The following is a 14,137-nucleotide window of genomic DNA, read 5'->3' as shown; positions in this document are numbered from 1 at the left end:
GAGCATAGAGGGAACTTACCTCAACATAATAAAGGCCATATATGACAAACCCACAGCAAACATCATACTCAATGGTGAAAAACTGAAAGCATTTCCACTAAGATTAGGAACAAGACAAGGATGTCCACTCTCGCCATTCTTATTCAACATAGTTTTGGAAGTCCTAGCCATGGCAATCGGAGAAGAAAAAGAAATAAAAGGAAAACAAATTGGAAAAGAAGAAGTAAGACTGTCACTGTTTGCAGATGACATGATACTATACATAGAAAATCCTAAAGATGTCACCAGAAAGCTACTAGAACTAATCAATGAATTTGGTAAGGTTGCAGGATACAAAATTAAAGCACAGAAATCTCTGGCATTCCTATACACTAACACCGAAAAATCAGCAAGAGAAATTAAGGAAACAATCCCATTTACCATCTCAAGAAAAAGAATAAAATACCTAGGAATAAACCTACCTAAAGAGGCAAAAGACTTGTACTCAGAAAACTATAAAACACTGATGAAAAAAATCAAAGATAAACAGATGGAGAGATATACCATGTTCTTGGATTGGAAGAATCAATAATGTGAAAATGACTATACTACCCAAAGCAATCTACAGATTCAATGCAAGCCCTATCAAACTACCAATGGCATTCTTCACAGAATTAGAACAAAAAATTTTACAGTTTGTATGGAAACAGAAAAGACCCCGAATAGCCAAAGCGATCTTGAGAAATTAAAACGGCGCTGGAGGAATCAGGCTTCCCAGCTTCAAACTATACTACAAAGCTACAGTAATCAAGACAGTATGGTACTGGCACAAAGACAGAAATATAGATCAATGGTAAAGGATAGAAAGCCCAAAGATAGACCCACACACATATGGTCACCTAATTTATGACAAAAGAGGCAAGAACATACAATGGGGAAAAGACAGCCTTTTCAATAAGTGGTGCTGGGAAAACCAGACAGCTACATGTAAAAGAATGAAATTAGAACACTACCTAACACCATACACAAAAATAAACTCCAAATGGATTAAAGACCGAAATGTAAGACCAGACACTATAAAACGCTCAGAGGAAAATATAGGAAAAACACTGTTTGACATAAACCATAGCAAGATCTTTTTTGACTCACCTCCTAGAGTAATGAAAATAAAAACAAAAATAAACAAATGGGACCTAATTAAACTTAAAAGCTTTTGTACAGCAAAGGAAACCATAAACAAGATGAAAAGACAATCCTCAGAATGGCAAAAAATATTTGCAAATGAAATAACAAAGAATCTCCAAAATATGCAAACAGCTCATGAAGCTCAATATCAAAAAAGCAAACAACCCAATTAATAAATGGGCAGAAGACTTAAATAGACAGTTCACCAAAGAAGACATACAGATGGCCAAGAGGCACATGAAAAGATGCTCAACATCACTAATTATTAGAGAAATGCAAATTAAAACTACAGTGAGGTATCACCTCATGTCAGTCAGAATGGCCATTATCAAAAAATCTAGAAACAATAAATGCTGGAAAGGGTGCGGTGAAAAGGGAACCCTCCTGCACTGTTGGTGGGAATGTAAATTGATACAACCATTATGGAGAACACTATGAAGGTTCCTTAAAAAACTAAAAATAGAACTACCATACGACCCAGCAATCCCACTACTGGGCATATACCCTGAGAAAACCATAATTCAAAAAGAGACATGTACCACATGTTCACTGTAGCACTATTTACAATAGCCCAGGACATGGAAGCAACCTAAATGTCAATAGACAGATGAATGGATAAAGAAGATGTGGCACATATATACAATGGAATATTACTCAGCCATAAAAAGAAACGAAATTGAGTTATTTGTAGTGAGGTGGATGGACTTAGAGTCTGTCCTATAGAGTGAAGTAAGTCAGAAACAGAAAAACAAATACCATATGCTAACGCATATATATGGAATCTAAAAAAAAAAAAAAAAGGTACTGATGAACCTAGTGGCAGGGCAGGAATAAAGACATAGACATAGAAAATGGACCTAAGGACACGGCGGGGGAGGGGGAAGCTGGGGTGAAGTGAGAGTAGCAGCAACATATATACACTACCAAATGTAAAATAGTTAACTAGTGGGAAGCAGCAGCATAGCACAGGGAGATCAGCTCTGTGCTTTGTGATGACCTAGAGGGATGGGATAAGGAGGGTGGGAGGGAAGCTCAAGAGGGAGGGGATATGGGGATATATGTATGCATATGGCTGATTCACTTTGTTGTAGAACAGAAACTAACACAGTATTGTGAAGCATTATACTCCAGTAGAGATCTATAAAAAAAATAAAAAATAAAATAAAATGTTAGGTTGCAGCTTTTATTATGTCAGCCCCAATTTAAGCCCACTTAGCCAAATATTTAAGACCTTTCTCTGTTAGATTGTAGGTTTCTTTCAGATCCTTCATTTTAATAATCATATAATGTACATTTGCACTCAAAACTATTAGCTGAAAGTATGATTTAATAAGTTAATGAAGTATTTTGTATAGGAGATCTAAGCTTGCCTACCACTTTTTAGTTCAAGCAGTCATAGATATGCTATGGAGAAAGCACCTGGAAGTTAAAGTTCTTGTTTCACTTTTTAAAAAATCCATAAAAGAGAAATAAAATTCCTGCCACCCTCACTCAGTAGGATACCACAAAGATTAATCAGGTAATGCAATAAAAAGTGCTTTGAGCTATTCATACGTATGGTGCTTTACAAAGGTACTTCATTGTAATTATTCTCTGCATTTACCTTTTCTGGAATACAGGATATATAACCCAAAGACAGACTGCTTTAAATGTACTAATAAATTGGATCTATTCATAGCCAATGTTAAATAACATCATATGTTGAACAAAAATCATGGTGATAAACCTATATGCATTACACTAAGCCTATAGGCATCACACTTCCTGATTTCAAAATATATTACAAGCTACAGTATTCAAAACAGTTTAGTACCGGCATGAAAACATACATATTAATCAGTGAAAGAAATATAGAGCCCAGAAATAAACCCATGCATGTACAGTCAACCGATTTTCGGCAAGGGTGTCAAGAATACCCAGTGAGAAAAGGATAGTCTTTTCAATAAATGGTATTGGGAAAAATGGATATTCACACACAAGAGAATGAAACTAGACCCCTATCTTAGACCACTCACAAAAATAAATATGAAATGGATTAAAGACTGAAATGTAAGACCTGAAACCACATAACTCCCAGAAGAAAACAGAGGGGACAAGCTCTTTGACATTGGTCTTGGCAATGATTTTATGGGTATGGCACCCGAAGAACAAACAACAAGAGCAAAAATAAACAAGTAGGGCTACATCAAACTAAAAAACTTTTACACAGCAAAATAAATGAGCAATAAAGTTAAAATGTAACCTATGAAATGGGAAAAAATATTTGCAAATCACATGGCTGATAAGGTGTTAATCTCCAAAATACATAAGAAACTCATACCACTCAATACCAAAATAAAACAAATAAACAAAAACAATCCAATTAAAAAATGAGTGAAAGATCTGAATAGACTTTTTTCCAAAGACGTACAGATGGCCAACAGGTACACAAAAAGATGCTCAACATCATTAATCATCAGGGAAATGCAAATCAAAACCCCAATGAGATATCACCCCACACATGTCACAATAGCTATTACCAAAAAGTCAAGAGATAACCAGTGCTAGTGAGGATGTAGAGAAAAGGAAACCTTTGTTCATTGGTGTGAATGTAAATTGGTGCAGCCATTATGGAAAACAGTATGGAGATTCCTCAAAAAATTAAATATAGAACTACCATATGAGCTAGCAATTCCACTTTTGGGTATACATCCAAAGGAAACAAAACCGTTATCTCAAAAAGATATCCATACTCCCGTGTTCATTGCAGCATTATTCACAATAGCCAAGACATGGAAACAACCAAAGTGTCAGACAGATGAATGGATAAAGAAAATGTGGTATATATACAATGGAATATTATTCAACCACAAAAAGAAGGAAGTCCTGCCATTTTCCATAACATGGATTGCCTTGAGGGCATAACACTAAGTGAAATAAGTCAGAGAAAGACAAATACTGTATGATTTCATTTATATGCGGAATCTTAAAAAAAAAATCCTAAATTTATAGAAACTGAGAGCAGACTGGTAAATGCCAGGGGTGTGTGTGTGCGGATTGGGGGGGTTGGGTGATAAATGGGTGAAAGTGGTCAAAGGGTACAAACTTCCAGTTATTAGATGAATAAGTTATGTGGATATGATGTACAGCATGATGAGTTAGTTAATAATACTGTATTGCACACTTGAAAGTTGCTAAGAGAGTAGATCTTAAAATGTTCTCACAAGAAAAAATATTGTAACTATGTGAGGCAATGGATGTATTAACCAACTTTATTGTGGTAAACATTTCACAATATACACACATATCAAGTCATTACATTGTATACTTTGAATTTGCACAATGTTATATGTCAATTATATCTCAATAAAGCTGGAAAAAAATAAAAATAGAAAGTAAAAAATAAATAAAATTAAGGAAAGGTATGTGATAAGCAGACATCTGAAATGGTCCCTAATGATTTCTACCTCCCAGTACTTATGTCCTTACCAACACTCATGTGCTGAGTGTTGGTGAAACATATGACTTGTTTTTCACCGATAGACTATGACAAAGGAGAAGGATCTCATTTCTGTGATTGTATTATAAAAGATTGTTACTTCTGTATTGCTAGCAGACTTTCTCCATTACCTTCTTGGTTTACAGGGTTGATGAAGCAAACTACCATGCAGGAAGTGCCCACATGGCAATGAACTACAAGGGCCTTTGACCAACAGCCATTGAGGAACTGAGGTCCTTAGTCCAACAACCCTTAGGAACTGAATGCTGCCAAGAACTACCGTGGGAGCTTGAAATTAGACCATTTTCTAGTTGAGTCATCAGATAAAACCATAGACTTTGGCCTTGGTTGCAACTTTGTGAGAGACTACAGCAAAGAACTCACGTAAGCCATGCCTAGATGCCTGAATCACAGAAACTATGATATAATAAAAAGTTTTTTAAGCCATTAATTTTTGGTGTGATTTGTTAAGCAGCAACAGATATCTATTGTGTCTTTTATGTTGGATGCTTGTTTGGAACTGATTTTTTAATGAGTATGTGACTAGTAAGTATTTGAAGAAGTTTTGTAAAAACTTAATGGAACCAAGCCAGTACCCATGAATTGTAATACTATTAAGATCTTTTTTCTAAAACAAAATAAGTTACGTAATTTGTGATGTTAAAAGCTCACAGTCTGCCTAGACAGCTGTAAGCTTGGACAAGGATTTTCAAAGTTTTCCAAGATACACATTACAGTGTTTGCTTAACTTATAAAAGAACACTGAGAGCTGAAACTCGTTTTGATATAAAATAACCTTAGAATGTTAGTAAAAATATTGAGAAAAACTCTAAAACTTGCCTTGATTTCCTGAGTACATTCAAAGTTGCTATGAATAACTTCAAACAATAATATCTCTCTGAGGCAGGTTTTCTTCCAGTGGAGAGACTTGGCTTAGACTGGCTCTATAGTGATCATTTGTATTAATCTCCCTTGTGTTAACCTTGTACATCCCTTGTGCATCCTATTTGAAATAGCACATGTCCTCTCTCAGACCCACTTTTATGACTATTTCCTTCCAGCATGTCCATTTACATATATTTTAGGCCAACCAGAAAGTAAAGGGGAACTAAATCTAGACTTGACCCAAATTTAATATAAATAAGAAACTGAATTAATAGGTTTTGCTACCTCTTACTTTAACATTTGAGTTGTTTTCTATCCATATGATATATATATGTGTACATATATATATATATATACACATATATGTGTGTGTGTGTGTGTAACAATTTCCCAAATTATTATCTTTCTTTTTTGACCCTTACATATCCTACAATACTAGGATTTCTTCTAGCATTTCTTTTTTGTTCTTTTTTAGGATTTCCCATCTTTCTGCTTATACTACTCATCTGTTCTTGCATGCTACTTTATCCATTAGAGCCCTTATCATATTAATCAGAGTTGTTTTGCATTCCTAGTCTAATAATTCCAACATCCCTGCTACATCTGGTTCTGATGCTTGCTCTGTCTCTTCACATTGTGTTTTTTTGCCTTTCCGTACGTTTTGTAAAGTTTTACTTGATAGCCAGACATGATGTACTGGGTAAAAGGAACTGTTATAAATAGCTTTTTAGTAATATGGTGGTGATGTGTGGGGGGAGAGGAAGGGTCCTATAGTCCTATGATTAGGTCTCATTCTCTTAGTGAGCCTATGCCTCTGGACTTTGAACTTCACAAGTGTTTAATTTTTTTTTTTTTCTCTCCCCTTAGGTGAGAGAGGATGGCTAGAATGGCCTGGAGTTGGGTACTTTCCTTCCCCGGCTAAGTCAGTCTCAGATCATATCCTAGCCATTTAGGCTCTGGTTAACAAGTTTCCCCTGAGGGCAAGCCTTTTTGAGAAGAGCCGAGGGCTCTGGCTTATTTCAAAATGGTTCCTTTTCGCCTCCTCCAGCAGGCGGTTTGAGGGGATTTTTCTCTGATATTTATTGTGGGAATCTCGTTGAGCTCCTAGTGGTAAACCTCACAAGACTGTGGGGGTTGGTGATCAGTGGGTCCTCATGATTTTGTTTTTTTATTGTTTGATAGCAAGTATTTATTGAGCTTACTGTATAAAATTCTTAAATATTTTGCCATCCTTAAATATAATGAGATACAGACAATTCAAGAAAGGAGAAATATAGCTATACTATCGTTTAAATAAAGACTATGCCACTAGCTCATGAATTTTTTAACTCTCAGATTTGTCCACACCTAGCTTCCAGCAATTCATCAATTACAGTTCTGGTGTCCTCACCCAGGTACTGGTTCCTGGTGCTGGTTCCCACAGCAGTTTCTGCTCATGAGTCTCTGCCCTGGTAAGGTGAGACCTGCTGTATTTGCAGGTCTGTCTTTCCATTCTCAGGGCAGTGGTTTGCCCTGTGTCCTCCCCTCTCTTAAGGATCCAAGAAAAGTTGTTAATTTTTCAATCTGTTTAGCTTTTTATTTGTTGTTAGGACAGAGTAGAGACTTTGAAGCTCCTTACTTGCAGAAAATGAAAACTGGAAGTCTTCAACACCTGCTCTACATGTAGATGTTTATTTACCCCTCCAGGCTACTCCTCCATTTTCCTGGAGGTTCAGGAACTTCACTGACTTATTTTCCCCTACTGCTTTTGTTATTAAATTAGATATTTTCAACATTCATATGGTGACAACCCTAAATTCTAGTCACACAATTACCCCTAATAAAATCCACCACCATTTTACTACCTCAGCAACGTTTTATCAAGACCTCAATCTAGACCTTTCATTGGATGGTAGCTAATGTTTCTGAGGTAGACCACTTAGCATCAGTGGAAAGGTCTAGAATGTTGTCTACGTCAGAAACTTTAGCTACCATCCAATATAAATCTCTGAGCTGCCTCAGTCCTTTCTTCTCTTTAAACTCATTATTGTTTTAATCTTCAGTCCCCTTCCACTTCATTTTATTTTAACCCATAAATTACCACTAAGCCTCACATCGCTCCTGTTCAATGTGATACATTTTATTATTCTTCCCAATTATCCACTCCCTTCCCTGAACAGTTTTATATATCTTACATTTTCCAGGCCTCCCTATAGGATGTGTGTATTAACCTATCCCATGGTCAGGCTTGACCATGTGAAATGGCTTGCTTTGGCCAATGAGATGTCACTGGCCATGACAAATGCCATGTTAGAGAAGATTCTTTTAAGAAGATAAAGAGTAGAACAGAGCCTAACCAAGGCTGACCCGCAGATCTGTCAGCAAATCTTAAAAGCTTGTTGCCACTATCCACTAAGATTTTGGGGCTGTTTGTTACCACAGGGAGAGCTGACTCACGTACCCAAATTTAGCCCCTTTGGCTGAGTATATTTCACCAACATCCTAACTCTCTTCCGCCCTTGATTTTGTGTCTCACATGCAAAAATGTCCTCAAAAAGATCTCCATCCTAAAATATTGTTTTCTCTAACTGAAATCAATTCATATTCTAAGAGCTTCTGATAAAAATTACAGAAATGTGTACTTTGTTGCCATTATAAATTCTCAGTTTCTGAACTTAGTTGACCTCTCAAAGCAATTTACCAATCTTTTTAATTATCCTTGATGAGCAACTTTTATTATTGCAATTGCTATTCCAGACCTCCTTCCCTTAAGTCTCCTACTCAGCCAGCACACACTTCTTTCTCAGATTGCCTTACATCCATCTTCACATATATATTAATCTTGATTCAGGCACTTACTTACATCTGCAGCCGTTCTTTCCCTCTTTCTCCCCATCTCTGTAACCTATGCCACTTTTCCAGTTCAAGAATAATACTACTACTCATGTTTTACCTCATTACTACCTCATTTTACATCTTCTTGAATTTTGATACAACTATTTTACCTTCTTTCTTTCCCTCCCAAGTTATAAATATTCCATCTGTTGTTTTCCCATCCTGCAAAGCAAAAGAGCTCCCAGCCCTAACTATGGGTCCTTCTACATAATTTCTCTCCACTGTCACACCCAACCTTTTGAGTGTGGTCTATAATTGTTCCTCTCTTCTCAATTACACCTTGGCCCCCTTAAATCCTATTTTTATCTCCACCCTTACATTTAAGCTACTTTGACAAACTTGTTATTACCTCAAACTTCTAAACTTTATGTTCAATTCACTGTCATTGTACTTTTCTATCCTGCATTTTTTGACACTTTGAAACAGGTTTTCTTTTAGTTTCATTTATCCCAGTGCAGCTTTCTACCTTTGGTTTCTATGAGACCATCTCGTCCCTTCTTTGCTTTATCTGTGACAAATGAATTTTTAAAAACTTTTTTTTTGCCATTATTTGTATTACCAACAAATGTATCTCATGTTTATTGATCATTTAGTTAAGGTATTTTTTTCCTTAGGAAACTATGAATTTTCCAAAACTATTTATAATGCACTATTTGATTAGGGAAAATTCATTCTGTCTTAAGTCATTAGAAAAATTTTCCCTAAGAATGAAATGCTTGTAGTAAGTCTTGAAGGATAACAAAATGTTAACTAGGCACACAGAGAAAGAAGGGCACTTCATGAAGAGGGAAAAACATAGGTAAAAATGTATTCAATAATGTTGAGTTTATTTTTCCGAAATGACTCGCCATAGATGAAACATGCAGGATTAATTATAAAGAAAAGAATTTGATAGTAGTAGGGCTGCAGGATCTTTGGTACAATACTGTGGAAAGATCCTCCCCCCCAAAGAAATAAAACAAGAAAGGAAAATCATATATGTTTAATACATAAATGTTATACATAAATATTTATATATTATGTATTATGCAATATTATATATGTATGCGTGTGTGTGTGTGTGTGTGTATATATATATATTTTTTTTTTTTTTTCCAACTGAAGTAAATGGTGTTGACTTTAGGTCCTATATCACTAAAGTATATAGCAAAATAAAGTCTCAAAGGCAAAATCTATCATAATTAAAAGTTTCACGAATATGCCTCACTAAAAATGTCTAAAAATGTTCTAAGACCTTTCTAATATGTTATTTTCCTAAGTGAGCCAAAACCTGAAACAACATAATTTGAGTCCTGTATTATACAAGGCTGATATTGGGCATACACTACTTTTCCTAGGCTAAATAATATTGAAAATAAACAAAAATAACTTAGTTACCTGCTCCATGAAATATATACTCCTGGAAAACTATGAAGCAACTAAAATAACTTACTTATAAAAAGTGACTTTTCAAGTCTTGCTCAAAGACACTTGCTCTCCAATCCAAAGCAATTATCTCACAAACTCTATCAACACCAACCAGTTTCTCAATTTAGAAGAGTCACCATGTAGTCACCTAGCCCAGGCTTTAAAAATCCTATACATACCCTCTCCTGAGACACTACTAAAACTATCTCAAAATGTTCTGTCTTACTGCAGAAAGTGTAATAAACTTAGATATACTTCAATATATTTTTCTAGTGATCTTTTGGGGATCTCATCATACAGGTAATGTACTGATACCAGTGGTGTATTTAGCAGTATTATTATTTATTTATATTCAACTAGTGCTGGGAAATATTCAAAAGCTATATCAAGATTTCAAATTGAAGCTCCCTGGCCCTGAAATCATCAATTTTTAGGACACTGGGAGCTAAATCACCAGAAGGATACAGCTTTGAGAAAGATCTAACTTTTCTGTTAGTGAGCTCTATGAGAGATGTTCTGTGATTTTGTCTACACTGCTATAATCTCAGTGTCTCATATTTTGGTAGGCACATAATAGGAGTTAAATTTTTAAAAAATGTACCACTGAAGTCATCAGCATCCTAACATGTGAATTTAGCAAAAATTCCGTTGGTGGTGTTCCCATATACTTGGGATTGGAAGAAAATTGATTTCAGGATAATAATTAACTGCATGTTATTTGGTGAGAGACCAACCAGTGACAAATTGCTGAGTGTGATTACCAGGTTCTTATATTCTTGGAAGAAGATATGATCTTGACAAACTGGACTGTATATGGGTAACAGATTCCATTGTCTCACATTTTATCTATATAAATACTTACAATATTGAAAAAACAGAATAAGAAATTGTCCTGAGGGTTAACTGTCCTTGCTTAGAAACATCTTTGATGGAGAAAAGGGTCATTGTCACAGTCTAGATGGACAGAGGAAAATGAGGGAGTACTAAATTCCTTTGCATGAGAAATAAATAGAATCTTTTGTTTGCTTCTCTAATGATTTCTCCACCGTGAAAAGGGAGAAGAGTAAAGGAAGGAAAAACAATCAAAAAGGTATCATGAGGACAGACATTATTTGAGCAGCATGGCAAATGAATAATTACCAGTGAAAACTTGGGGAGGAAAAAAACCTACTTTTAGAACAAATGCTATTATTTAGTCAGAAATAGACAATGTGGGGGATGTTGTTACCATTTCCTAAATTGATCAGTAAACTATGCAGCACACACAAATACCTCATGAGATTGTGTGTGTAGTTTCACGAGTGGACAGTTTACATCCAAGTGTGTGTGGAATAGGAAGCATGGATAGGATACTGAGTTGATCCATGAAGTTAATGTGTTGAAGAAGAAGCTCTGAGCCAGAGAGGATTATGATGATGTAAGCCACAAAGGGAATTACCCTAATCTTGAGGCAGAGGTGGGGGGGTGTAGATTGTCATTGATTTGTTTTACACAATGTAAAATGTGGATTTGAGTCAATATCATGGATAATTTAAGGTAGAGTGCCAATAGGTTAAGAGCTAAACTCATTTAAATGAAAACAAAATATCAAAACAAAAACCACCGCAAAAGTAACTCCACATATGGAACATGCTAAAAAGAAGTATTTCCATACGTTTATTTGTAGATGACATTAATATCTTTACACATCCTACATAATCTCAGTCAAAACTGAAGAAGAGGGGCTTCCCTGGTGGCATAGTGGTTGAGAATCTGCCTGCCAATGCAGGGGACACGGGTTCGAGCCCTGGTCTGGGAAGATCCCACATGCCATGGAGCAACTAGGCCCGTGAGCCACAACTACTGAGCCTGCGCCTCTGGAGCTTGTGCTCCACAGCAAGAGAGGCCGCGACAGTGAGAGGCCCGCACACCGCGATGAAGAGTGGCCCCCGCTCGCCACAACTAGAGAGACCCCTCACACAGAAACGAAGACCCAACACAGCCAAAAATAAATATAAATAAAATAAATAAAAATTTTTTAAAAAACTGAAGAAGAAAGTATAGTGCATATAGTACATTATTAGTTATCACTTATGATAGCTTCATGTGGTACAATGTAGTCTCTGATCATCTAATCTCATATTTACCCATTAATAATGTTTTTCCATAGATATAGACTGTCTTCTGGGATGCAGATTTGATGTGAAATGATGAATTACACATTGAAATCATCACATTCAATTAGAGTATGATCTTTATAAATTTTACCAGCTTCAAACTCATGACTCCACCATTAAATATGAAATTCAACACCATCACCTAAAATTTGTTCAGCACTCTAGTTTGCTATGTGCTTAGGCTCTTCAGGAATATAATTTATTGATATCAACCTGCTTGTAACTCTACATATTTAAACTCTATTTTTACAATCAGTAGGATATCTATCATCTAGTCTCCTCCCAAAACTGAAGCAATAATGGGAAAGTCAGAAACATGCTGATTTCCTTTCAGAGCATTAAAGAGAGAATGAGAGAGAGGGAGAGAGGGAAGAAAGAGAATAAGAAAGATAAGGAGGGAAAGAAGGTCTGAATATTGGAGACTGAAGAAATGAGAGGCTCAGATGCATTTTGAATATATCATCACACCAGTTTCCTTTATAAATCATTAAAATAACACCTCTCAGGTTCTCTTTGAAATAGCTTGGAATTTGCATTCCATCCATTTGTAAGCCTTTGAGTAGATTATTTACAAGTCTGACATGGCCAATAACAATTTATTTTCCATTTTAAAGCCAGTTATTTTCTCTAAAATTTGGAGAGAGAAATGGAAAAAAATTTAAAAATAAACACTTTTTGAACCATGGCATCTTGAATTCAAAATCAAATGAATAACCCTGGATTTATTCAAAAGGAGAACATTGTAAGGTTTTTGTTTTGTTTGTGTATGTGTGTTTCTGTTTTTCTTTCTTTCTTTTTCTTCTTTTACCACTTCTTTTCTAACATTCTTTCTCCAGAAAAATAAGCAACTCTCTGTGCCAGAGTAGTGCGTGACCTGATTCTTTGAATAGAAGGCGTCCACAGAATAACTGATTAGTCCCATCAGATGCTCTTAAAACCAAGATCCCTTGATGAGAGATTCCTGGGACACAACCATTCCCTGAATTCAATAGCTTGAAAGCAAGATAGGGATAAGACTGGTTACTGACTGCACAAGAACCTCTCAGGTTCTCTTCAAAATAGCTTGGAATTTCCATGCAACCCATTTGTATGGATGCTTTATGTTGATAAATGTTTTAAAATTGAATTCCAAAGGGAAGCACTGAACCAAAACCAAAAAACAGGAAACTCATTGTCGTTAATGGTGGAGAAATATAACTACCAAAATTATGAAAAGGGAAGAGAAAATGCTATCTGTATATTATTATTTGCCTTCTTATCTACATTTTATCTGCTAAAAGGATGAGAAAAACAGTTAATGGTATTAAGAGACAAGAATTAAACTTTGTTTTTATTAATGCATTTTATTTCCACAGGATAATACTGAAGTAAATAGTTTAATGGAATTAAAAAATGGATTTGATTTAGTGAATGGAAAGAGAATGTGTAGTTATTTTAGCTGGGGATAAAACAATTAAAGGCTTTATGTTTGCATGCTTCATTAATAAAATGTAAATGCTAAGCTGGGGAGAGTTTTGCCTTTTATTCTGCTTTACGATAAGTCAATATATTCTCACAAACAACTAGCATAGTTTTTTTTCAGGTTCGGAAATCAAAATAAATGATCTATGATAGCCTCCTATCCAGGAATCCAAGGGTTTCTATCTTGATGAAATCTTATGACTACTCCTTAAATGACCACAGTGCAACACAACGGAAAGAATTATGATCATTTTAAACCTGGGTGGCATTCATCATATGGTAACCCGGGGTAAAAGGTCCTATATCCCATTTCCAGTTCTTTGAGCTATCTACTGAAGTAATGTATTTTCCTCTTTAAAATGTCCCAAAAGATATAAGATGTCACTTCCCTTATAGGGTTTTGAAATTTTATTTTAAGGAATCAAAAGAAATTTGCTCTCTGAGCAGGTTTTTAAATTTGGCTTGAGGTCTCTGATTCAGGGAACAAGCAATCTCCTTCCAACTCTCTCTTCTACTGGAGAGTTGTCCCCTTTCAACCTGTGCCTTTTGGTCCAATACAAATCAGTGAACTCAAGACCCAATATAGCATGTCTTAAAAATGCATTTAGAAAACAACTGCTCCAAAGTTCATCTCCTTCCTTTATCAGAAATTGCAGGAAATGTAATTTTGCAGCAAACATTTCATTTCTTGTCTTGAAATAGATTGAGATAA

The sequence above is a fragment of the Eubalaena glacialis genome, chromosome 2 (genome assembly GCF_028564815.1).
Source record: "Eubalaena glacialis isolate mEubGla1 chromosome 2, mEubGla1.1.hap2.+ XY, whole genome shotgun sequence".
Lineage (NCBI taxonomy): Eukaryota > Metazoa > Chordata > Mammalia > Artiodactyla > Balaenidae > Eubalaena > Eubalaena glacialis.
The sequence above is the reverse complement of the archived record's forward strand: the minus strand, read 5'-3'. Positions refer to the sequence as shown.